At 38.9% G+C, this 27,426-nt stretch overlaps 1 long non-coding RNA gene across 2 annotated transcripts; it reads right to left on the reverse strand.

The window, feature by feature from the left end:
* Positions 1 to 2,461: 2,461 nt before the first annotated feature.
* Positions 2,462 to 22,855, reverse strand: LOC135972947 (uncharacterized). 2 transcript variants are annotated; one of them, XR_010589561.1, is made up of 3 exons: positions 22,059 to 22,855; positions 3,060 to 3,138; positions 2,462 to 2,828 (listed from the first exon to the last, which is right to left on the reverse strand). It is a non-coding gene; the product is annotated as an uncharacterized LOC135972947 (long non-coding RNA). The 2 variants fall into 2 exon arrangements; XR_010589560.1 differs by having other exon boundaries at positions 3,040 to 3,138.
* Between the last annotated feature and the right edge of the window lie 4,571 nt (positions 22,856 to 27,426).

Raw genomic sequence — 27,426 nt, forward strand, 5'->3', positions numbered from 1 at the left:
AGATGATTTCACCAAGTGGTTTCTGCACCAATCCTATAATTTCTGACTGAGCTACAACATACCTTTTAGAAAGACATCAAAGCATTTAACAGGCCAAGCTGTTTCATGTAGGCTGTATTACGTAAGAGATCCAATAGCATCCATGGTTCACAGCACTTTCCTGATGCCTTAATATTTCTCAAAGGATTTTTCTTTTCATGTTAATTCAGTACTATGTTTCTGGCTATGGAACATTTTAAGTCCTGAAGAAAGAAGCCGACATGAGTATCAGTCTCTTTTCCCCTAATGTGTGCTACAAAGTCCATTATACGGAGGAGAAAACCCACTTGTCAGATATGGCACAAATGAAATATGAAATCTGTAATCCTGTGAATCCCATCATAGAATAATCCGGTCCTCCTCCACAGAATCATACACCTAGCCCATATTTACACCAGCTCTCAACCAAGGGGATAGCAATTTACTGCATGTGCATGAAAATGGGCACATTTCACCTTTAACCATATACAGCTAATCTTAAGTCATATGCAGTATCTCTAAATTAAAATTACACCAGGCCAAGTCAAAAACATACACCTACGTTTAAACGGATAGAATTGTAGAATGAATGAATGACTATGAATTAACACAGGGAACCCAGAGGGATCAAAATGTTGGGTCTATGATTTTCAAACGCAAATCCAATGAATAAACTCTGCCAGTAAAACATACATGCAAGAAAGTCTTGGGAAGTCAAATCCAAGACAATAATAATGTGGGTTATGTGCAGACACTAGAAATCTGATCCCATGACATATTAGGGCTGCTCTCAGCCCTAAAGCCAGAGGACCCAGACTGCACAGGAAAACCCCCTAGTGCAAGGCAATCACTGGGTTTGTATATTATCAATGTAATGACCCCTGTATAATCCCTCTACTAGCCACTGATGTAGGACACATAATCAGGCATGAACAAGGCTCATTTACATCCTGGTGACAGCTGCCTCTCAAAATGTCCTCTTGAGGCCGCAGTAGCTGGCATTAATTATTGCAGCCTTCAGGTTACTGTAATTTGCACTGAGGATCCAGCCCAGTTGCAAGATGGCTACAGTACCAAGAAAGTACAAAAATGATTTAAAGCCATCTCACCACTTCTGCAGCTGCATCAAACACTGCTTGGCAGTATTGCTAACTCTAAGCATTCAAAAACCCTGAGTCAGATCCCCTCCGCCCTCCAAAAATCAGGATTTTTTTTTAACTTAGAAAGCAGAAATTTTATTGAAAACATTAACTTAGAACCTGGGGGACAAAACCACAGATTTCAGTGGGCTTGCCCATTGTCAGTTCAGTATTTGGCCTCAAATCTTTCATGTCACTGGAATTCCTCTTAGTGAAACAAAAGCTGTGAGGAAATTGATAATGAAAGGAACTCCCTTGATGAAAACTTGGCATCCTGCTTCAATATCACCATCCATTTTAGAGAAAGTGAGTGTGTGTGCGCGTCCACCTATATGTATGCATGCAAGCATAGGTCAAAATATATGGACTAATTGCAGTCAGATAAGATGACATTTTCATAGAATCATAAGATTAGAAGGGACCTTGAGAGGTCTTCTAATCCAGTCTCCTGCACTCAAGGGAGGACTAAGTATCATCCCTAACAGGTGTTTGTCTAACTGCTCTTAAAAATCTCCAATGACAGAGATTCCACAATCTCCCTAGGCAATTTATTACAGTGCTTAACCACCCTGACAGTTAGGAAGTTTTCCTAAGGGCAGTTTAGGTTGGACATTGTTGTAATTTAAGCCTATTGCTTCTTGTCCTATCCTCAGAGGTTAAAAAGAACAATTTTTCTCCCTCCTCCTTGTAGCAACTTTTTATGTACTTGAAAACTGGTATCATATCCCCTCTCAGTCTTCTCTTTTCCAGACTAAACAAATCCAATTTTTTTCAATCTTCCCTCGTAGGTCATGTTTTCTGGACCTTTAATTCCTTTTGTTGCTCTTCTCTGGACTTTCTCTAATTTGTCCACGTCTTTCCTGAAATGTGGCACCCAGAACTGGACACAATACCCCAGTTGAGACCTAATCAACATGGAGTAGAGCAGAAGAATTACTTCTTGTGTCTTGCTTACAACACTCCTGCTAATACAGCTTGATAGATGTTGATGTTGATTGATGTTAATACAAAATGATGTTCGCCTTTTTTGCAACAGTGGTACACTGCTGACTCATATTTAGCTTGTGGTCCACTATGACACCCAGATCCCTTTCTGCAGTACTCCTTCCTAGGCAGTCATTTCCCATTTTGTATGTGTGCAACTGATTGTTCCTTCCTAAGTAGAGTACTTTGCATTTGTCCTCCATTGAATGTTATCCTATTTACTTAAAGCAATCTTGCCTTAAATATGACATGGAGGGCAGAACAGAAGTATACAATCATACCTTCAGTGTCAGAGTTCATTGTAAATCAGTTGCCTTTTATTGAAGTCAATACATTTGCTAGATACAATTGATCAATACACTTTAAAATTAAGCAAGGTCATAAGTAGAGTAATTCCATCAAGGTCAATAAAGTTACCCAGGGGATGAAGTTAGCCTTAGTATTTTTGTTAAATAAAGTATGGTATTGAACTGCAGATAAATGTTAGTAAAATATCAGCAAGAGCAATTGTAGAAGCAATTTAGGCAAGGGCCTTTGGACACTGATGATGATGTTTACAGACTGTTTTCTTCAGAACTTTTTTCCCCTCCGGTGATGGACTATTAGATCCAACAATCCCCTGTCCCCTTCCTCAGTACCTCTTCACTTCAACCTCACTACAGGTTTCAGAGTAGCAGCCGTGTTAGTCTGTATCCGCAAAAAGAAGAACAGGAGTACTTGTGGCACCTTAGAGACTAACAAATTTATTACCTCACTACAGGTGCCCTCCATGCACCTTTCTATCCCCTCTCCATTCTTCCCTTACCTATCCTTTTCTCCCATGCATTTCTTTTCCTTTTAGCAAATATCTTCCCTTGTCTCACATCCTTGCTGTATAATACATTTAATATATAATTACATGCAAAGTAAGCCAAATACCATCCCTGAACTCCTCAAAGTAGGCAAGTAGAGGTTGAAATCCTGCTTCCTTCTGCAGCAGCCAGCACAGCTGCCTGACCTAAAAAAAAAAAAAAAAAGTGCATGAGGAACCCCTCCAAAAGAGAAAAACAGCAGGTATATTCCCCTTGATTTCCTATAGACATTGGATGAAATCCAGGCTCCGCTGACTTCAATGAAACCAAAACTTCACCCATTGTGCCTATCTTGGGAGCACTCGTTGAAGGTGGTGCTCCTCTAAACCTCCCACGATGTTGCCAGAGGCTTCACACCCATAATCTTAAAAGGCAGCGCAACAGCAATGGTGATATATCATCTGTACAAAATACATCCCCATTCGTGTGAGTTATTTGGTTCTGTAATAGCATAGGAAAATTTGTGTAGTGAAAAAGCTACCAGAACGACTGTCTGCTTCAGTAAAATTAGCTATGCCTCAGCGGACTGATGTCTCCCCTTGTTTACATTATGTGGATATTTTTTTGCTGCAGGTACAGGGCCGCCCAGAGGATTCAGGGGGCCTGGGGCAAAGCAATTTATGGAGCCCCTTCCATAAAAAAAAGTTGCAATACTATAGAATACTATATTCTCGGGGGGTCCCCTGTGGGGCCTGGGGCAAATTGCCCCACTTGCCCCCCCCCCCTCTGGGCGGCCCTGTGCAGGTATCATTAAATGAAAACAATCACTGCTTCATTTGGAAAAGTAGCACAATAAGTTTATTGCCACATTTTACTATATCTCCTTTAACTTTCTGTAAAACTCATACTGCCTTAGACAAAACAAGATTGAGCAAAATAGGCCCCCGTTTCCAAAAGCATAAGTGGTCTCTGTGCACAGCTGACTTGCATACATTCACAATGCCCAGTGTATGGGAGTAAGTCATGTATTTGGAGGTAGATAGATCTAAGAGTGTTTGTAATACAACTTAAATGTGTGCACCCTAGGCATTCTGAATGTTGGGCATATGCAATTTTTTTTTTTTCAAAATATGGGCCTTGCTGACTTAGAAAAAATAGCTAATTAAAATTAATGTACAATGGTTAGTGTAATCCATATTTCAGCTCTAATTACAGAATTGAAGCTTACATAGCTATTAAATATGATCTTGTGATCATTTATGCAAATAGCCTGAAGCCATCAAAAGTTTGATTGTGTGTGTTAAATACAAAGGCTCCCTTCTTAAAAGATTTCTTAAAAACATGCCTGACTTTGCTACTAATAAATCACTAACGAAATGCCAAGCCATTTCACAACTGGTTTTGCTTTTAGCACAAACTAATTGTTTTTAATTTCATTTTTCAGTACAAAATATACAATACCATCAAAAAATCATTTTTGTAGCTCACTAGCCTTACTACAGACTAACATGTTAGTCATTTAAGTATGCGTATCAAGTGGGTAAAAGGTACCAGGTGACAATCTGGCCCTTAGATTTTAAAAGGGAGTCCAGTCACAAGGAAACTTTTTTTAAAAAAATAAAGGGGTTTTAGGAATAAGAAAGGGCAATTCTGTTTAAAGCCAGTTTACTTTTCTCCAGTCAATAGTCTGGGACCACACTGTTTAAGCAGCAGTGTTTTTAATACCTATATTTATATTTGAAAGTAGACAGAGCCTTTGAAACTAAAGTATTCTGTCTGCTGCCTGCTGCCTTTGAAATGGTGCAGCGGGTCAGCATACAAAAAAAAAATCTTACATTTCAAACTTCTTCAGTTTTTCTCAAAAGGCTCTGGAGAAAAAGGCATCTAAAGACTTTCAGAAAGCTCTTCAATCTTTAGTGTATTATTCTACTTCAAGTGGTAGGAATATATCCTACTACTGCATGTCCCCTTTTATTATTTTTCTGCTTCTTCACTGGCACATGGAAATGAGTGAGTTCAGATAGATGGAGATAAATACTGGAGCTGGTTTTCTAGCTTTGCAATCACAGCCCACTTCTCCAACACATCTTATAACACAGTAGTATAGACCAAATCAGTCTTTCTGCATATACCAGATATCTCATTTTCCCCTAAAGTAGTGGTATAGTCTGAAAATGAAGTAAGTGTGCACAAAGGAAAAAGACTAATTCAGATATTAGGCCAGGGAGGTTGAAGTGTTCTGACTTGTGTCCGTTGAAAAGCAACAGAGGGTCCTGTGGCACCTTTGAGACTAACAGAAGTATTGGAAGCATAAGCTTTCGTGGGTAAGAACCTCACTTCTTCAGATGCAAGTAATGGAAATCTCCAGAGGCAGGTATAAATCAGTGTGGAGATAATGAGGTTAGTTCAATCAGGGAGGGTGAGGTGCTCTGCTAGCAATTGAGGTGTGAACACCAAGGGAGGAGAAACTGTTTCTGTAGTTGGATAGCCATTCACAGTCTTTGTTTAATCCTGATCTGATGGTGTCAAATTTGCAAATGAACTGGAGCTCAGCAGTTTCTCTTTGGAGTCTGGTCCTGAAGTTTTTTTTGCTGTAAGATGGCTACCTTCACATCTGCTATTGTGTGGCCAGGGAGGTTGAAGTGTTCTCCTACAGGTTTTTGTATATTGCCATTCCTGATATCTGACTTGTGTCCGTTTATCCTCTTGCGTAGTGACTGTCCAGTTTGGCCAATGTACATAGCAGAGGGGCATTGCTGGCATATGATGGCATATATAACATTGGTGGACGTGCAGGTGAATGAGCCAGTGATGTTGTAGCTGATCTGGTTAGGTCCAGTGATGGTGTTGCTGGTGTAGATATGTGGGCAGAGTTGGCATCGAGGTTTGTTGCATGGGTTGGTTCCTGAATTAGAGTTGTTATGGTGCGGTGCGTGGTTGCTGGTGAGAATATGCTTAAGGTTGGCAGGTTGTCTGTGGGCGAGGACTGGCCTGCCTCCCAAGGTCTGTGAAAGTGAGGGATCGTTGTCCAGGATGGGTTGTAGATCACTGATGATGCGTTGGAGAGGTTTAAGCTGAGGACTGTAGGTGATGGCCAGTGGAGTTCTGTTGGTTTCTCTTCTGGGCCTGTCTTGTAGCAGGAGGCTTCTGGGTAAACGTCTGGCTCTGTTGATTTGTTTCTTTATTTCCTTGTGTGGGTATCGTAGTTTTGAGAATGCTTGGTGAAGATCTTGTAGGTGTTGGTCTCTGTCTGAGGGGTTGGAGCAGATGCGATTGTACTTCAGTGCTTGGCTGTAGACGATGGATCGTGTGGTGTGACCGGGGTGGAAGCTGGAGGCATGAAGGTAGGCGTAGCGGTCGGTGGGTTTTCGGTATAGGTGGTGTTAATGTGGCCATCGCTTATTTGAATGTTTTTCAGATATTTGAATGTTTTTATTTCACCCTTCCTACCAGAGTTTGGCTCAAACAGCAATGTTTAAGTGAATAGGTAGATAACAATATTTTGGATCTATACAATCAGAATGGAAATGGGTGATTTAATTGAAATGAAGCACATTTAACCATGAAGTTAAAAACACCACAGTCATGTCTAGGAAATGGCAGAAAAACTAATATCCAGTCTAATTTAACAGTGAAAAAACGTATAAAGCTGTTAATCAGCAAAAGAAATTCACCTTAACCACATTTCTTAGTGTCTCTACGTCATAAATACACTGGCAGCTGAACTATGAAAGGAAGAATGAATGATCTTTCTGAAGAGATCTGGATATAGTTCAATGCATTAACAGAAAATACCAGCATCTTCTATGGGACCTGGGAAGGAAACATTCTTATATGAGAGTTTAAAATCTAAGTGTGTATATAAAAAAGGAGAAATGATATTGAGTTTATATAAATTAGAAGAATAGACAGTTAACCAATTCTGTTCCCAAAAGAATCAAGAAAGCAGATACACTGAACTCCTTATGCTCTACAATTAGCTGTTTTTTCACCACAAATTGGATTCCTGACTCTTCAGAGAAATGCATTCAGTAAGTTCAGCTGAGTGAATTTGGGAAGTAATATAGACAGTAAAAGCAAATATGCAGAATAATACCAAGTCAAAAGCTCTCTAGAATGAACCCAAATGTCTTGCAGAGAAAACAAAACAAAATACTGAGTAAAATTGCCAAACCAATTCTTCTTTTCAACCTCTGAATGAAGATCACAGGGGAATGATAAATCTAAAATATATATATATATACTGCTGAAATATTAAGATGAAGCCAAACAAATCTGAAATACCTGAAAAAACAAACAAGCCTGACAAAGATAAGAAAAGGATTGAAAAGAAATTACAAAGTTAGAAATGACGAGTTTGTAAACATGCTCAAAATAGACTAAAAAGATGATAATTTTAGCAAGAACACAGTTTGTGAAGAGGACACATAAGCAGCATAGAAAGAAAAAAAACCAGTGGAAATGAAATAAGTAAGACATTATAACTAATAGAACTGAATGCAGCATCATGTCTTAGTAAGTTAGTGACGTATATTCCTAATGTCACAGAAGTAGTATATAAAAGAAGTTTAATAAGCAATCAAAAGAATGAAAGGGGACAAAGCAAGAGGTCAAAAGAAGTTTCCTCATCTCCCAATATAGCATGTAAGGTATCAAAGTGAACAGACTTCATTAGTTTATTCATAGTGAGTCTGTTGGACTAGAGCAAAAATAATAATAATTCATAAGAATCACAGAAGTTAGAAATGGAAAATATGAAGTAGGTCAGTCCTTTCTCACTGCCAATATAATATTGCTTCATTGTTAAGGGAGTTTTTCCTGATTTTCATCTTACTCCTCAACATATTCTTTGTGTATTTCCTCCTCTTCCTTCATATTTATATCCTTCAAATATTTGTAGCATCTGATGTCACCATCTTCCCATCAAGGAAACTTGTAACATCTCAGAACTATAGACCCATTTGCCTATTGTCAGTATTATGTATGATCTGTACAGAAGGAATGACAAAGACTTCGCCAGCATAGCATTTGAACTTAAACTTACCATGAAAGCAGCCAGAGTTTAGATATTGTTTCTCAAATATGAATCACCTGCATACAGTGAATCAAGTGCTACTGAAGACTGTCAAATATAAGAAGTAGTTAGACTGGACAAGGAGTTTGTAAAGATCAGTTTGAAGGAGGGAGTTTGCTAGACTCACCAACACTTTTCACTTCCCGCCTATAAAAGATATTCACTTACCATGAATTCAAATAAGGCATCAAGTTAAAAGGAATATACTAGAGATACTCCACATTTTCAGATATCATTATGTGCATAACAAAGCTATAACATGAGGACTAAAAGTAAAAGGATAATAGTCAAGGATTCATTTGTAGAATACCAGAAATATGTTTCATGAAAAGAAAAACAAAAATCATAGTAAATGTGAAGAATTAGAAGCTTCTAAAAGAACACAGCTATCAAGACAAGCCAGCAGCCTGTCTGTTTAAAAATGTCAGACACATTGTGCTTACGCTAGTCACACAATGACAGAAGTATGGTCCCATTCACTAAGAAGCTAAAATCAGATCAAATCATAGTCAGATATATGGTAGATATCACATGGAAAAAACAACAAGTACAAATAGATATAAGATTAAACCAAAGAGAAGATTATATTGAAGATTGGAAATAAGGCATTGTAGCAATGTTCTGGTCAAGTTGCAGTACAACAGTTATGAGCTAACGCAGTCCAAGGATCACAAATGAAGCAAAGGGTTCAAATGACATATGGAGAGGCAAACAGGACCTGCCATCTTTGGGCACAGTTGACAAAATAAGGTGGCCTTGATGATGACATAGTGATACCTTCAGTACCCAAAATATGACTGTCACGGTGACAACTGGTTTTTGCTGAAATATACAGTAGGCAATATCATCTCGTCAGGCCAGAAGGATATAGGATACCATATGTGAATTAATACAAATATTGCCTTATATATAAAGATTAGGAACATTTATTTCTATTTCTACACTTGCTGTTCAGTACACACATCAGGCCTATTGATGAAATCATTTCCAAATATGGAGTATAGTACCATCATCAGTAAGACCAGTGGTTTTCAAACTGTGGATGCCTGCAAGTGAGAGCCGCGTGCCTCCGCCTAGGAGCCGGACCTGCTGCTGGCCACTTCCAGGGTGTAGTGCATTCCGGCGGTGCCAGGACAGGCAGGAAGCCTGCCTTAGCACCCCCGCTGGGCCGCTGACCGGAAATCACTGCAAGTAAGCCCGTGTCCCACGCCCCAATCCCCTACCCCAGCCTTGAGCCCCCCCCCCCTCCACCCCAAAGCCATCATCCCTGGCTCCACCCCAGAGCCTACACTCCTGGCCCAGAGCACTGACCCCATCCTGTATCCCAACCCTCTGCCCCAGCCCTGAGTCCCCGCCACAAACCCTGAACCCCTCATTCCCCGCCCTATCCTACAGCCTCATCCCTGCACCCCAACACTCTGCCCAGCCCTGAGCCCCTCCCATACTCCAAACCCCTCATTCTCAGCTCCATTCAGTCCCGGCAATCAACAATTTTCTTATCAAGTATCAGGGGGTAGCCATGTTAGTCTGTATCTACAAAAACAAGAAGGAGTCTGATGGCACCTTAAAGACTAACAGATTTATTTGGGCATAAGCTTTTGTGGGTAAAAACCTCACTTCTTCAGATGCTTAGAGTGAAAGTTACAGATGAGGAAGATGACGTCTGTCTGTATCTGTTCAAGGTTTTTGTTGAGGTTGATGGATTTCCACTCCATACGGCTAAATTTAGTGCAGTTGGGTCGCCAGAAAAAAAACTTTGAAAACTACTCAGTAAGACGATGCCATATAATTGCACATCTCTCTTTCCTAGTGGAGCCTGGTAACTCAGTGTGCACTGTGGAGAAGAAGTTAGATGGCATTACTACCTGGATGGTTCACTGATGCTTCCAGGAAACACTCAAGTCTTTCTGCCAGGTAAGAGCCATTGGTAAAGGAAGCATGATCTCCCTATGCCCTCATGTGTTGAGGGCACTTTTAAAAGCAGCAGTCATTATTTTACTCCATACCCATTACACAGTAAACCACATGAGAAACAGTATGAACTGTTTTATTCAGCTGTGCAATTTGCACAGCTGGTGAACTTATCTGTGCCACATTGACCTTGCAGTAGCAACACATGCCCTCAGGAATGGTAGGCTCAATTACTCTAACTCCTGCACGTAGCAGGACTTTTCTGCTGCTTGCACCTACTGCAGAACACAGCAGCATGCTTTCTCACAGGACTGAGCAGCTCTAGTCACATAATGCCTGCACAGTGTTATCCAAACAGGCTGCCTAAAAAGTAGTGGATTGATTTTAAATGGTCCCTCATGATCTTTAGATCCCTGAATAGCATAGATCATCACTTACATTCACGACTTGCTTCTTGAGCCACATTCTGATGTGTTTTCTACATTGTCTTATGCTATGCACGCCCCAGTGTCAATGCATGATCACTTTCATTGTGGCAACTTTTGGATTTGCTCCCTTTCTCTTTGACATCTGCTTCAGCATATCCCTCTCCTCTTAAATTCTTATTTAATCTTGGCTGAAAGCAAGGTAGATACAACTTTTTGTTTTTAAAACTGGATTTTTTTCAAATTTAGAGTTACACACTTAAAACATTTTTTTAAATAAATGTATTTTAAATAAATTATTTTTTAGATTATAGTTAATCTCAAATATTACTTAAAATAATGTTAATGCAGAATCATAGAAATGTAGGAGTGGAAGGGAAATTGAGAGGTCATCTATTCTATTACCCCACTCTAGTGCAGGACCAAGTGTACATAGACCATCCCTGAAAGATGTTTAATCTATTCATTAAAACCTCCAATGATGGGGATTCCACAACCTCCCTTGGAAACCTGTTTCAATGGTTAAGTATCCTTATTGTTAGAAAGTTTCTCCTAATGTTTGCTGCCAATGTTTCAAAAAAAGTCAAGCAACTGAACTGGTGGAAGTCATTGGTTAAGCACCTGTAATCAGAGTTTGTTGAAGTGCTAAACCAGTTTTTGACAGTAGTTGCCTCTTCTGCAGGTACAGAGAATATTTTCTTCAGTTAGTTCAGTTTAATGACTAGTTCATTCAAAGCTGAAAAACCCACTGAGAGTTGAAAAAGCAACAAAGCTTGTTTTCCTCTACCAATCTATGTACAATAACGAGTTGTAAGAGGATGAGAGCTACTAGCTCTAAAAATCTTGACAGACATGATGATCAGAAACAATTAGTTCAATACAGCAGTTACAGATAAACAAAAAGGATGCATTAATAATTCAGTTTTAAATGCAAAACATGTTTTGATAAGAAGAAAAGTTAAGGTATACAGAACAATTAAGGCAGCTTTATTTAATGAAAAAAATTTAAATGCTATTTATGTGCATTTTAATTGAGTTCCAATTTATATCCAAATATAGCCTGACACAAGTCACAAGAAAAAAAAATAATCTTCATCTAGTAAATAAGAAGTGTCATTTACCATTTTAACATACTAAAAAAAGTGTAAAAAATAAGAACCTGAATAAATTATGTTAAGTTATATAATTGCTTAAATAAATGTGTGTAAATACAGTGTATCCTCCTGGTTAGTAAAAAATATATGTATATCAAATTTAATGTATAGGTTATAACTCCAGCTGGAAGTCTGGAGGGCTCCCTGCCAAAGCTACGAACCCTGATCCCCAGCAGGTTTCCAATGGAAATCTGCCTGTGTTTTGGCAAAATTTAATTGCAGCTATAATGGATTCGAAAAAACATTTCTGACCAGAACTATTCATAATTATATCAATTTATTTATTTTCACAAAAATTCTGTCAGATGAGGGGATTTTATCCCCAGTGTATAGATGGGGAACTGAGATACCAGATTCACATCAGACACCAGGGTCTCAAGTGGAAGCACCGAGAAAATGATGAACATTCAATTCATGATCACCTCTGGAGAAAGAACTTTGCTGATTTGAAAAATGTTTGACATGAGATGCTGTCACAGGATAAACGTTAAGTGAAATTGTATGACTGGGTTTATTGTGGGACGAAAACTAAAAAGAATTCATGCCACTGGGTGAATACAGACAAAATGGCTTGGACTCCTGGACTGAAGCCCCCACCCAGAATACTTGTTAGGAACCTGTGGGGGAAAGAGGGTTGAATTGGAACGATCATTGGTTGGCTTCTATGAGGAGAGGGAGCATGATATCAGAAGGAGTTGGAGAGTTAGACTGTGGTCATGAGAGGTAGTACCATTGGGCACTTCTAAGCTTAGGCTGTCGCTTTAGACATAGGCGTGGGCTACACTAGCGGGGGAGTTCAAACTAAGATACGCAACTTCAGCTGCACTATTTGCGTACCTGAAGTCGAAGTATCTTAGCTCGACTTACCTGGCTGTCCTCACGGTGGCGAGTCAACTGCTGCGGCTACCTCGTCGACTCGCCACCGTGGTGGAGTATGGGCATCGATTCGGGGATCAATTTATCGCATCCAGATGAGATGTGATAAATCGATCCCTGATGCATTGAACACTACCCATTGATCCGGCAGGTAGTATAGACTTACCATAAGTAGTAGGAAGGTTACTGACTCCTATTGTTAAGTTTGTGATGTTTACTCAGGTTAAACAAAAGTTCAGTATTTTGTCAAAGACAGGAATCATAGGAATAGACAATCAGTGGGTTTGAAGAGATCTGCAGGCTCCCTGAAATAAAGTTAAGAAAAGTAGCCAGGATCTCCTGATATTTGTAGTCAAGCATACTGAGAAAATTAGAGGGGTAAAAAGGCTGTACTAGCAAGCCGGTGACATTGGTTTTGAATAAGTTGTAAGACTAGAAAAGTGAAGACTGTGACACCACCTGTGAAAATTTGGTTCAAGTGACTTGCCAACATCACATATGACCTCTGTGTCAGAGACAGCTACACCATCCAATTCTCCTAGGCAGAATTCAGCTGTCTCAACCAGGACACCTGCAATCCCCTGTCTCATTCACGACACACCTTCCAACTTCTGCGACAAATGGAGCAGTAGTCCAAAAGTACTCCTTCACCGCACAACCATGGGCAGTGCATGACTCCTCCATTTGGGGAGTCTGTGTGCATTCCTCCCCCCAAAGCCCTCCCCACACTCCACCTCCACCCTCCCCTCACACCTCTTCACCCCCTCTCCAATTCCCCCCAACCACCGCTCATGCTTCTTCACCCCCTCACCCACTGGCCAACCAGCCAGCCACTGCTTGCACACATGCGCTTCTTCACCCCCTCTCACGAGGTTCCCATGCAGGCAGAGCGGGGATGGGAAGAGGCAGAGCTCAGGAGAAGAGGACGAGAGAGAGAGGACCCTCGGGACGGAGTGGGGCCATGGCCAGGGCGCCCACCCTTTCAGCAGCGGTGCACTCCAAAAGCAGCAGGCCAGCTGTTTGGGTAGGCTTAGCCTCCCCTGGCCCCTTATACCCACTGCTTATGTGCACAAGCCTGACATAAAGGCTACTCCCTGCTACATTACAAGTCTCTGCTCCAAAATATGTGTTGTACTAGAGCATTTACAAGGAAAGGCCACCAGCATTTTTAACACTAGCGAAACAACATTTTTCCCCAGCTTCAGTCTCAAACAGGGATGCCATTGTGTCTGAAATTTTCCAAAAAAACTGACACACATGGCCTGAAAAATTTCAGCCCAAAGGTTACAGTTTGACAAAGCTATGAGCAACTAAAGCCGGGGTCTAATAATTAGAAGTGTTGCCACCTATTACACTGTGTATGCAAAAAGTCTCTGATTTGTTGCTTATTTGTTTTATGAGAGATTGGATATTTGGAAGGCTATTCTAAATAGCCATTTATTAATTTCATTCATGGAAAAGAACAGCCAGCATGTATGAACTGCAGCAGTTATGATCAAAGACTAACATTTGCCAGACAACGATGACAAGTTCATGTCCCATGAGTCTTAAAAGCTAATGGGTTAATTTATGTTTACCATTCTGAAGAATTCCTTAATTTAAGGATATTTTCAATTGTTAAGTTTAATTTCATTCCAATTAATCAAATCACCTAATGAATGACCTCCTTCTCAATAACTTAAATTTTTTCCTGGGACACTTTAGTCACAGACCTTAAAGAACATCTTATACTCAACCGCATAAAAGCTATAGAATGTGAAGAAATACATGAAGAATGGAAGGTACTTCTCGAATAAATTGATTAACTTCAAGTGCAAACTGAGAAACAGAACAAAATCCTGCTGATAGCTAGATCAGTAATAACATTTTGTTGGTTTCAATGAGAGGACGACGACAAGGCCCACAATTAAGTCATTGCTTTTCCTCTGTTACTTTAAGAAACGAAAAAATTAAAACACTAGACATTCTTAAACTGACAGAAGGCAGAAAATTCCATGGCAAGATTTAAACTCAATCTTTAAAATGCTCCCCAATAGGACAAGGTCTTTTAAAAATCATTGGACATGATTTAACATACCATACATTTTAGAATCTCTCTGTAGAACTGAACAAATGCTGTTACAAACACATATGCATGCATTTTTTTTAAAAACTAACCTACCTAGCTATATTCATGCCCCTTGTGTGTTCATTTTTGTGAACATTCATATGATATAGTTCTATAGTACAAATGCCGTTTTTAAGTTTGTTAGCTCAAATACTTAGTAAACAGATGCAATAGCATGGGCCCAGTTCAGCCACACCTGGGAATTCTTCCTTAAACTAAAGGCAATCCTCTACTGGGCAGTTAGACCACAGTTAAGTCTATTTTGTGCACCAAAGAAGCACAAAGAAAATTCAGCCTGGCCCAGAGTTTGGTCCTATCTGATTTAGGATGTATCTACATGGTGCAGAGGTGCATGCTATGGGGGTATGATTTCTGAGGCACACTAATGTGTTGCACATTAATTGGTCCATGTAGGCAATGCTCATGTGCTTTAATGTAGTGCTGTTTGAAACATTACTACATTAAAGCACATTAGGGAATTTGTACTGTACACCAAGAGGCTCTACATGTCCAGTTAATGCCTAACACATTAGTGTGCTTTAGTAATCACATCCCCATAGAATGCATTACCCATCACGTAGACACGTCCTTATTTAATCAAGCACAGCTGAGCATCACAGCTCAAATTTCAGCTTTCACATTTTGAACAGCAAGCCAGGGAGCATACAGGAGTCCAGGAGAAACGATATCTGAAGCAATTAAAATTATAGAAATATTTGAGAAAAGTCACCATTATCTGCTGCCAGGTATGTACTCAGCTATGATCTACACCGGTGATGCTCAGACTGAGGCGCATAAGCTGCAAGTGGCTCTTTAATGTATCTCCTGCAACTCTTTGCAGCATATGATATTAAAACACGGTGTGATTTATTTATTAACCAGTCTAAGTTATTAACCAATTGTAAATGATAAAATAATCATATCTGGTCAGTCATTTTGCTCTGAGACTACATAAACTAAAATTTCCCCAGTCATGCTGTTTAAATATGACTATATCATACTATAGTAAACGAAACAATGAATTCACACTACTGTGGCTCTTTTGGGTCATGTTGATTGCTAATTTGGCTCCTGAACCACTGAGGTTTGAGTATCACTCATCTACACTGCACAATAAGCCTGAGAAGCAGGAAGAAGAGAAATGGACAAAGTAGAAAAGCAGGCCCCGACAGATATAAAGAAAAGATACAAAGAGGGAAATGGCTTTACAGAACAAAAATCCCGGCTGAAACATAGCTGGTTTGAAGTTTTTAATTGCTAAAGAAAGCTAATCCACAGGTAGGTTTAAATCCATTTGACAACTATTGTGTTCTGAGCTGCCTATAGGCAATACTTTTCTGTTTTCTTAATTTTTGTAAATATTATTTAGCTTTAGGCAGCATTGTTACTGCCACCCTGTCACTTTCAAACCTGTCTTTACTTGTCTTGTAATTAGGGAACAGCCCTAGGAAGGAATACTGTTATATATTTACAGCAAGACATCACACTGGTGGTGACAGGTTGAGATCACCCAGACTGACTGCAGCAGAAGTAATTGCAGCATGTTCAATGACATTTCACAAAACTCACCAGTCTTGCTAGAATCTAGCATCTAGTCAGGACTTTAGACCCAAAAAAGTTCCTTTGCCCTCATGTTTGAGCTGGTATTTCACCCTCCAAAATCAAATAAAAGGACCTGAATGTGTCCCCCATCCATGTGGAATGAGGTCATATGGAACTTCTGCAGCACAGTATCTACTGCCCTCTATAAAACACAGTATCAGGGATCCAGGAGGAGGTAGGGAGATAAACTGATGCACGTGGTATACAGCATCCAAAAACCTTTCCACGTGGACCTCTCTGCCCCACAACAAAACAGGCCCCCAGTCTCCTCATCACAAGTACATTTTATTGTAGGGACATCTGAAAGATTGTACTGCAATCACACATTACACTTTCTAAATAATGAAGTATTTTGTTTCAAATCAGACCCATTTCCTAATCATTAGCTGTTTTCTAGGTGAAATAAAAATGAATATCTCAGTTTCTTTTTCAAGAATAAAATAAAATAAAAGCTATGTGTACACAGTAATTTTGAAAATTCTGTGATAAATTAGGTGGGTAATGATTTTGGCTCAGTACACACGTGGATTAAGTGTGCAATTAGTAAACAATGCACAATAAAAAGCTAAACGTGAAATGAGTGACATGTCTGTTCCACACAGATGAGTCTGGGACTTCTGATAACAGGGCAAAAATATTACTCTTCAAATTTTCTTACTCTGTATATGGATCGCTTATTCATATCACTACAAACACTGCTGATATTGATTATCCGCACAGAATTAAACATCTGCTTAATTTGATCTGGCTTCAGCTCTCTGTCACAGTAATTAGTTGACCTGCTTCTAGGGAAAGTGTTTGAATATTCTAATCAGAACTGAGAGATTAGTCAAACCATGAGCCTGCGATTTCATTAGCCTAAGAGAAGAGCACTTTTAGCAGAGACATCACAGTAAACTGGCTGATATTAAATGATATTGCACCCTACAGCCTCCTTAGCACATTAGACTGCATGCTTCTTCTCCCCAGATATCTATACTTCAAATCTGTTGGATGATGTATTGCTACCACCTTTTGTGTTTTATCAGCTAACGTGAAAAACTTAATTTCATCAAACCCTTGAAATATCTATTTCTCCTGCACATTGACACCTTAATGAACAGCATAAGGCATACATCGTGTGTGTGATCACAAACAGATAAAGATATCTCACAGTGAATTTTGAAGAGTTGGGCAGAGCTAATGTGCATGAAATAGGCACGCACTGTCCATGGACCTACTATCTTAAATCTTATATTTAAATACAAGAACATCTTCAGAAACAAAGTGTTTTATTCAGCATCCATCTGTAATCTGTGCAATTTGCATCAGCCTGGGGGGGAATTCTCCCCCTCCAGACACGGGTGAAGCAGCAGCTGCACTTCTTACGCACCACAACCCCCATGCTGGAATAATGGGCTCCTGGAATCCTGCCCCATTACACTATTCAGCTAAACCACACCAGTCTGACTACTAGCAGGAGTGGGGGAAGGCAAGTATCACACATGAAGCACTGGAATATGTACTACCCATCACAGTATAGGACATCCCCACATTCCTCCCTTTCTCAAAAGAGTGAAGTCCGATCCTAGTGTCACAAAGATACTTAAAGTACCTCACTAAGACTGGAATTGATAGATTTTATATATATATATATATATATATATATATATATATTGCAAAATAGCCTGAAGAAGTTAGATGCCCAAATCCCACAAATGCAGCCCAGGTGTCCTACATGCCAGGTGAGTGCTCTTATCATCGGGCTATAGCATATAAGGAGGATGGCACCACCTCTGCCTCTTCCTCCTCTGGTGGTTTTGTGCATAGGATTTCCCCCAAATTGCCTTTGCTTTTAATAAAAAAAAGCAGTTTCAAATGTCCCTGTGATGCATGGCCAGAAAGGGTTAAGCATCCTGCAGGATAAATGACCCCAAGTCAACCATTAGAGACATGTTAGAAATGGTAATTAGGGCCACTCCATGCTAGATAGGTTAGAACTCTGAAATGAAAACCCATATTGTTAGAGAATTGGAAGTGATACTAATTGTATGTGCGTACTTATATCTTGTAGGATGTTAGCCATGTAAACAGACAGTTCCTGTCTGTCACTATAGCTATTGATTCAGAGATCAAGAGGACATATTAACATTTAGATGAACTGTAAACATAGTAACATCACTGTATTCATCCATCTGTGAAATGTATAGCAAATCATCTGCGAATGGTGGAAAAAGCAGGCAATTGCCTTATGTTAATCTATGTAGCTAATCACCAGCGATGCTTAAGAAATAGGTTTACTTCAAAGTCTCCATGATTGCCTTTTGTTTGCCTGAAGACTCAGACCTGTCAAAGACGACCTGGAACTGGATAAAAATACCTTACATCCTGATCCTTTTTATCTCAGATCTGCTTGATGCTTCATGTAGGGGAAACTTAAGTCAAAAGGCTGAGCTCTCCTAATCTGGAACCACCCTGAATATGAACATTGGACTATAACCTATGAACTAATTCTGAAAAGAACTCTTTGCAACTACAAAGATCACCATCTCTACTATGAATCTGATCTAAGAACTGTACACGTCTGTATGTATATTGATCTTTTAACCAATACTCTTTTCTTTTAAAAAAAATTTTAGTTCAGTTAATAAGAATTGGCAGCGTGTAGTTGGGTAAGATCTGAAATATTCATTAACATGGGAGGTAATGTGTCCGATCCTTTGGGATTGGTAGAACTTTTTTATATGATGAATAAGCTTTTCAGTAATCCTCATCATATTTGACTTGGGTGTCTGGGTGAAGGCCTAGGGCTGGGTTACTTTAAGGGAACTGTGTTGTTGGCTTCTGGGTAACCAGTGAGGTATTATAGAAGCTGTTTTGTGCTGGCTTGGTAAATCTAAGTATTGGAATATCTACCAGCTTTGGGGATTGTCTGCCCCATTCTTTGTAGTTCATCCTAATTGAGTAACTTCAGCGTGGACCCCGGGACTCTGGTCACAGTCCCAAAACAAAACATTTTGGTTCAGACTGAAACAATTTTTTTGGTTCTGGGTTTAGTTTTGCCAAGTAAAACATAAGTTTCATTTTTGGTTAATCCAAAATGTTTCCATTTTCCTTCCCTTGTACCCAGCCCCACATACTTCCCCTCCCCCCATGCACAATGCCCCACACCCAGCTCTGCACTCTCCATCCTGCAGCCAGTCCCATACTCTTACCCAGAAATGCAGTCAGTCTGAAGACCACCATCCCCACTATAGGCCAGGCAATTCTGGGAACAGCCCAGCCCTATCCTCCTTCTGTATAGCACTTTCCCAGAAAGTGCCTCAGCCCAGATCCAATCCTCTTACCTTCCTGGTGACTCGGGGAGGTTGTGGAGTTCCCTGCTCCACTTCTCAGAGGGCCAGGGGTGCCTGGTGCCCATGAGCGCAAGACTCCCAGAAGGACTGCAAAATTGGGGGGCCAAGTGGCTACATGGAGACGCAACACCACTTAAATTTAACCTGGCCACTCTGTCATAACAGAAGGGCATTCACGCCAAACCTGAGTAAGAGGGGTTGTCACCTGCTGCACAGGTTCACAGCGAGCACCACTCAAATTTCACCTGGTTGCCCCTCCATCATGACAGAAGAGTGCTCCAGTCAGGAGACAAGGGGGGGAGGCGGGGAGGCTGGCCTCCCTGTGCTCCCCTCAGAAAACTAAATTATAAGGAATCTGGTAATACATTAACCTCTTGAACTGCTGTTCTACAGCTGGACACAAAAAGGAAAGGCAGCTGAGTATGTCCTGTGTGATCTCTGTAAAACAGCTAGGTAGGGGATATGCTGGATTGGAAAAGGAGGGGGATGTGATGTTCACAGTTCCTATTGACATCTTTATAGGGGCAGAGTTTAGATTGTGTTGTGGGTCAAAACATGAACAACAAAAAATATGACTTGGAGGAACACGTTAAATAAATCGTATATAAATTCTTCGCTGTATTTAGCAATCCTTCCTAAACATTCAGTAGCACTGGACTATTTTTATATATTATTCCCAGGCAAGATTGTACAAACATGGTTCCAAGTACCTTCCTGCAACTGATTTAGCAAATCAAGACATCAATCTGAGTGAAGCTCAGCATTCGTTCTACCTCTTTTTGCCATCATCATCTTTCCAATACCTGAAATTCCCCTCTGGACTAATATTCATCCAGTGTTCATCCCAGTTTGTTTCCTTGATGAAAATGATCTTCACATGGAGAAGGCATTTGGTATGATTGCAACTGGATTAGGCGTAAAGCCCCTGTCTATAATGAGGATCATTTTTCCTTTTACCTTTTCTACAATACATACACAATTGTGTAAAATCCCAAAGCATATAGATAAGAGCTCATATATATTTTGGCACTGTTAGAATTTTTTAAGTCTGAGCCCCAAACTAAACACTTTTTGTGGTGCACAGTACAGATGTCTATATTGTGCAATTGTGCAATCATGCAGTTGTTTTTGTTGCATTGTTGTAAGCAAGTCTAGAGACTGTTGATAAGTAAAAGAATGCATTCTTTACTGTTTTATCATTAAGAGACAAGACATTTCTTGCTGATTTCCATGCAACTTTTGCCTATTCATTTCCTACATGGATCTCAAGCATATTTAGACATTTTTTACAGATAAATGTATGTAAAACTAGGAGTTTGGTGGACACAAAAAAAATTGTTTTCTCAGAACCAAGGGTAAAAATCACAGTCAGGTGGTTTCCAAAAGAAACCATTTTGGAAATTTTAATACACAGCAGCAACTGTAACGATCTGGCCAGAGATTATTTTTATATGGTTGAGAAAAAAGATAAGCATCTATCTGCCCCAAACAGGTAAGCAATATGCAGAACAGGCCTGGGTTCAGAGTTTAGATGTTTGATAATGATTTATTCAAACCCTCAAGTGAAGAGAATGATTTAAGAGCGCCGGCATTACTACTGCACAGAGGTATTAGAAAGGGTTATACCTTATTACGATGCTATTTGCTCTGGTTTCAGGGTCCTTAGGAATCAGATCAGAAACAAAAAGGATATATCAGGTATTAGAGGTAGTGTCAGGCTGCATAAATTAATTCTTCATGCAGATTATATCCTTATTAATAAGCAGCCCAACTAAAGCTACACCTGCAACCTTGGAGAATTTTGGATAATATCTCTAGCTCTAAGTTAAATCATTTTAAATCAGAAAGCTTACTCTTTATGAAAGTCAGCGGTTCAGCCATGTTTAGACATTTGGAGTTTAAGCAGGTACCAAATAACTTAATTCTTAAATTGAATATGGAACAGAATAAACTGGTTCGAAATAATATATATATACACACACACACACACAAAATAGATCAATCAATATATACAAAGTATCGAGGAAGATTCTTAACAGGCAGAATTCCCTAAACTTCGGGCATGGGGGAGTGGTAGATCTAGTGCAGTTCAGAAGTTTTCTGTTCCAGAATTCAATTTTCTCACTCCCATGTGTCTTTTAGGTGTTGGAGGGAGGCTTATTTCAGTACATTAGAGACATTTTATGTCATTTATTGGGAAGGAGAGAAGTGTAAGCAAAAGACTTCTAAATAAATCTAGAATGGCGAGTTCTGAAACATGGAATCTCCAGAAACTTCAATGAGCTTTTACGTTATCATAAATAAACCATTATGGATCCCAGGAATTAACTCATTTCCATGGGTGTAGGTGGAAAGAGATATCCACAACTCAAGAAGGTACAGGGATATTTACAGTTTCCTCAAGAAAAAAAAATGTAAAGCAATAAACCATATTGAGCTCATCAACCCACTTTCCCAAATACATGTGAGAGGAACTAGGGTTATAGCATTGCCAGTAGCTAACAAATTCAAATCTGCCACAGAAGAGGTGGAAACCCAACAGGTAGAGATCTGTGAAAAGGGTTTTTTCTTAAAATGTATGTTAATTGTATTAAAATTCCAATTGTTCTTATCTCAGAAAGCATAGACTTATGTCCTCTTACCTTCTGTTTATATTTGAGGAGTTTTCTCTGGAACAGGAAAAAGCCAATATTTGGTGATGGTATTGAAGTCCATTTTAAGTCAGGTGAGCAGGGGGGCTAGCAAGTACTGCTATTTGTATCTTTACACAACATCTTCAAGTTAGGAACACAGAATTGCAAGGAAGGCAGCACTAAAGCTTCCTATGGAAGAGTGGAAAATGACTAGGAGCTAGTTGGGTTGCGTGTTACTTGGGTAATTTGCTGGTTATGACTCTTTACTCTGTCTTTGCCCAATGAAGTCAGATGGAAAAAACTGTTTTATTTGGAATCTTATACATCTTTAAAGAAGAGGGAAGGAAATGAGAGTGGAGGAGGGAAAAAAAACCAAAAACAAACAAAAAAAAAACATCTGAGACGTGAAGGGAGCTAATTGGATTAAACCAAAATGGGGTTAAGCCATTCTAAAGCTTAGTGCTGGGCATATCTTGCTCAAAGGTTTTTAAGAGAGATGTCTTTCTGCCCTTAAGGTTGGATTTTATCAAGGAGTGACTGTTTCATGTTATTATTGTTAATGGAGCTCTCTACACTGAATTAGTGTATTTTTTTATGGAATTTTAAGTTTCCTTTTTGTCATATTTACATTGGACTCCTGGTTTCTTTCTGCCCTTCTATCATCATGAGTCTATAACCTGTATTTCCCACTCTATAAAAAGGTAGCAGAATATCCTTCCCTTCACCAGAAGGAAAGGAGAAGTTATCAAATACCACACAAGAAAACAACTGTTTTCAGTATTTCCAGACCAATTGGAACCAGGAAGCCTTGCTAGCAAGCCTGTTTTAGTAAAATGTTCATGCTTGTTTCTAGATCTGATTTATCAGATGCTTATTTCACCTGAACTCCAGCCTTACACACCTGCTTGATGTTTAGCTTTCATTAGCTGTTGGGAATCTTTCAAACTGATCACCACCTAATAGTTTTCTCACTTCTTCAAGAGCAGGTGCCAAAAATTACACTCCTGTGAAATGCATCGCTTCCTTCCAAGGTCTCACTTCCAGGACTCCCCTGAATATCATGGGTGTTTATGCCAAGTTTAAATGTGTAGAATTAGCAGAGGGAGATTATTATGTATTGTATTTAAGTCTGACGTCATTTTTTTCTTTAATGTTGATTGATCTCTAGACTTACATTTGCCTTTGTTTTTCATTACTGACTTTGTATTCTAACAAAAGTGCATTATGCAACTGTATTTGACGGTATTACTGATTTCTTTAAAATAGCATTTCTAGGCATAGACAGCCAAACTTTGCTTTCTGGGCTATACAGCAAATCCCAGCTTTGTTGTTCTGCTTTATCTACATGCAAAGAACTCCAGCTTCTATGAATGAGAAATCTACACATGGCAGCACACTAGATTACTAGACTCCAGGTCTAGTTTTGGATCAGGTGGGCCATATTCTAAGCAGCACTCAGCACCTGCCATTTTCATTAATTTCAATGGGAATTATAAGAGCTCAGTTCCTCGCAGCATTTGGTCGTTTAAATTTGCAATATGCACACACATCAGTATGGCAATTATAATCATTGCTACAGAATTTCTGGAATCCTAGTAAGCAAATGTAATGATTATTCTTATCTCAATTTTACAGCTCATTTAGCCCTATGAACAGAACATGATAGCTCATGCTCTTAGCTCCGGAGGTTCTACAGCTTGAATTAAAGCTCTCTGGCTGGGGCTATATCTGGCTTTGATCCCTGTAAATCTGACACAATAGGGACCCCATAAACAGACTTATCAGTGGGTTAGAGTGGCAAATATGAAAGAATGTTCAAGCTTTCATGTTTGTAGCTTTATGGGAGTAGTCATGCAGCTCCTTGGTCATCATAGATGAAACACATTACCTCCCTTAAAAACAAATCAGTCTACTAATTAATGAAATCTTATTACATAAATGCAGTGTACGTAAAAAGCAGCATGCATTATTACCAGTAAATAGCTCTGGATTACTGAAGTCAAAGAAATAATTTCAACAGTCATTTGAGGTAATTGCTACCAGCTGAACTTCTACTGCATTGTTTAAATTGGAGGAATCCCCTAGCTAAAACCTGTAAAACAAAATCATGGTTTTGAATCAGAATAGATAAATTCATATTTATTAAGAGACTAAGAAACACTTCCTTTAAAAGGAAGATTGAAAATGTTGACAGAAACCTAAGTGAACCTCTGTTTCATATCATGGGTTAATTTCATATCAGAGTCAGTGAAGGAAGACTGACACCTCCAAATATTCACTTTCAGTATTAGATTAAAAAGCCCTCAAAGATCTTTATGAAGGGACACAAAATTCAGCCAACTGGCTATGACAAAACTCACTGGGTACTGTAAAAAACTGGGTAACTTCAAGGATGTTTCCTATATATTAATTATACCCATTCATGTTAATAGGCCATCTTGTTGTCATTTGTCAAAGAGAAAGTGGCTGCATGGAAATAAAATTAAGTTTGTGCTATAAAAAAAAAGTGTTTTTACCACAGTAAACAACACAAATACACAATTTTCTTGTTTTGTGAACTGCTTGATTTTCTTGTCTCATACAGTTTACGGCATCTGCTTTAAGCCACGGGCATTGATAGTATTTTCTGTAATAAGCCAGTATTTTGCTATGCAGTATATGAAATAATTATTTGTTTTATTATAGGTCTGCAGCAACTGCACTATATTGAAGTTAGGGTTGAATGGCAGTCAGAATAAACATTGTTAGTTGCTTATAAACTTTGGAATAATCTAGTTCTTTCTGGATGGCACATTGACACAATCTCAGACTGGAAGCAAGTTTTAGATGAATTTTGATTTTATTTTCTTTCATGTAAGTAGAACTCAAAAAATGACTGAAATGAATGTTTTCAGTGAGGGTTTCTAACTTTGCTCTTATAGAACTCAGAAATGGCTTCAATTTTTCAAAACTAAACTTGTCAAGAGATTTATTAATCCTTCATGAAGACCAACCTTCCCCCCCACCATTTGGAAAAAAAAATCATTTCAGAATATTCTAGGCTCATGAGTGATAATGTGAGCATTTTTAGAAGTCGAGTTGTCAGCAATGCCCAGAGATAGAGACGAGCTCACAGTCACCATTTTAGAAATCAACATGTTTCCTTTGATGAAACTATACCCACCACTAAAGTGTGTCCTAGTGCAAAAAAAGTGTATTCAAAGACCCATATTTTTCTGCTACACAGTCTTTTTGTGCTCGTTGTTTATTACTTTCATCATATTGTCATGCTTGAGGACCACTGAAGTATGTGTAAAGAAATTAAACCTACTTTCGTTCAGGATTTCACTTCATTTTTTCTTTACCCTCATTTTGGATGCTTGTCATAAATTCCTAGACTAGGGCCAAATATTTGGTATGTGTCAGATGGATAGGCATGAACAATACCGTTTCATACTACAATAATTTCATCAGAAGATTCCCAGCCAGTTTGATTAACTTGTTTCCTTCTATAGCTTTTCAGAGAAAAAATTTCTCAAGCAACATGGTGTAAAAGTTAGGGCCTATGTAGTATCTGTGTAAACGATGGCACTCCAACATGTTACTATCACCAAGATGATCTTTTTTTCCCCCTTCAGTTCTGACACCACAAAGGAATCCTACATGGTAATAATCAACATTAAAGGCCTAACCTTTTGGGGGACTATTGAACACTGTACTTACATTATGTATTGGATAAGTACAAAGTGTCATGCAATCCCATTTTATTGCCACAGTTTTGAAATTCTTAGTTTTCTTTATCTACACAGTACTATGTTAACATTACGTAAGACCTTTTATTTCAGTGTAGGAACTTAATCTACATAATTAATTTGTATTTTCATATACATAGCAGAAGCTATGATTGGACCATTACACTACAAACAACACAACCCTTTCTACATTTTGTCAGTGTCCAGAGCTTGTATATCTGACTGTAGGATGTGGCAGTTTTAGGATCATAATACAGTATGTAATAAGAAATCAAAATACAGTATTTTTTTAAATCAAAGTTATGTTTAGCTTGGTGTATGTTGGATTGTAAAAACAAAAACCCATTAAAATGTGTTTGTTTTTTCTGCTAAGTACGCTTTCCAGCAATATAAATGCCAATGATAATTACCCCTGAAAAGATGGGTTTAAAGGAAAAGCTTGTTCAGTAAAGTAGGAAAGTGATAGCACCATACATCAGGAAAATATCTAATAACATAGGTAACAACATGGCCTATCATATGCAATTAGGTACAGTGACTTATAGTATGTATTTTATTGTAAATTAAAACATATGTAGGGTATGCAGTAAAAACACATCACCAGAATAATTTTACACTGTCAGGCACTAAACTGGTTCTCATGAACGCCAGTGAACTGAGTACCGTTGTAGTAATTAGGATGGAATAAATAGGCCAAAAGGTGTTAATATAACCCACTTACTGTCCAACCATATTAAACAAGGTTTGGGGTTTGATACAGAGAGACCTCGGGCTGCTTAGTAGCATGCCAAACACCAATAAAAATCCTTTTAACCTTTAATAAATGATTCAGAGAAGAAAAAAACGTTAAAGCATAAATGAAACATTAAGTATGGCTTTTATTTTCCCAACAATTCTTGTTCTTTCATTTAGCTGGAACATTTTAAAGGGGAAAAAAAATCTTGTTTGACCATATCTTAGATAGTATCAAAGATGGTAAGAACTTTTGGGAAAAAGAAAAGAAGTTAGTTGAGATGAGCAGCTGTTAAAATTCAGCCCTATTTCATTCCAGGAGCTGGTGAGATTCAGCTGGTAGAAGTGTTATCTGGGTCCCTCTCTCTGCCCCTGTGGGGTCAAGACATTCCTCAGGAATAAGATGAAAAAGGTCTGGGGTCCCAGGAGACAGCAGGAGTGGTAGCCATGATGGTGAAAATCACTCCAGCTTCCTTCTGTTCTATTTCCCGCACCCCAACCTCCAGAAAAAGTCTTTCTTTAGGTCCCAAAGAGAGTGATGAGTGGAATAGCATATTCCCGCATTACTTTGTCCATCAATTAAGCCTAATATCCAACACACCAATTTTGGTTCATTTATTTCCAGTTCCACATCTTCTATTTTTACCAAGCATGATTTCAACATAGTCCATCAATTATATCAGTGTAGCTTGTTTTTGTCTAGACTAATTTAATCTGTCTGGTGCTTCGGCACCTGTTTAGAACGTTCATTATTGAAAGAAGCTTATCGTATTTTCCATCAACATTATTATAGGGTACTGTATCATCTTATGAATTTTACCTTAATTATGAGCTCACTTGTAAAAATGTAGGTAAATTGGTTGGCCCAAATATCAGAACAGTACTTTGCGAATGTCAGACAAGGAATTCTTGCT

The sequence above is a fragment of the Chrysemys picta genome, chromosome 7, assembly GCF_011386835.1.
Source record: "Chrysemys picta bellii isolate R12L10 chromosome 7, ASM1138683v2, whole genome shotgun sequence".
Taxonomy (NCBI): domain Eukaryota; kingdom Metazoa; phylum Chordata; order Testudines; family Emydidae; genus Chrysemys; species Chrysemys picta.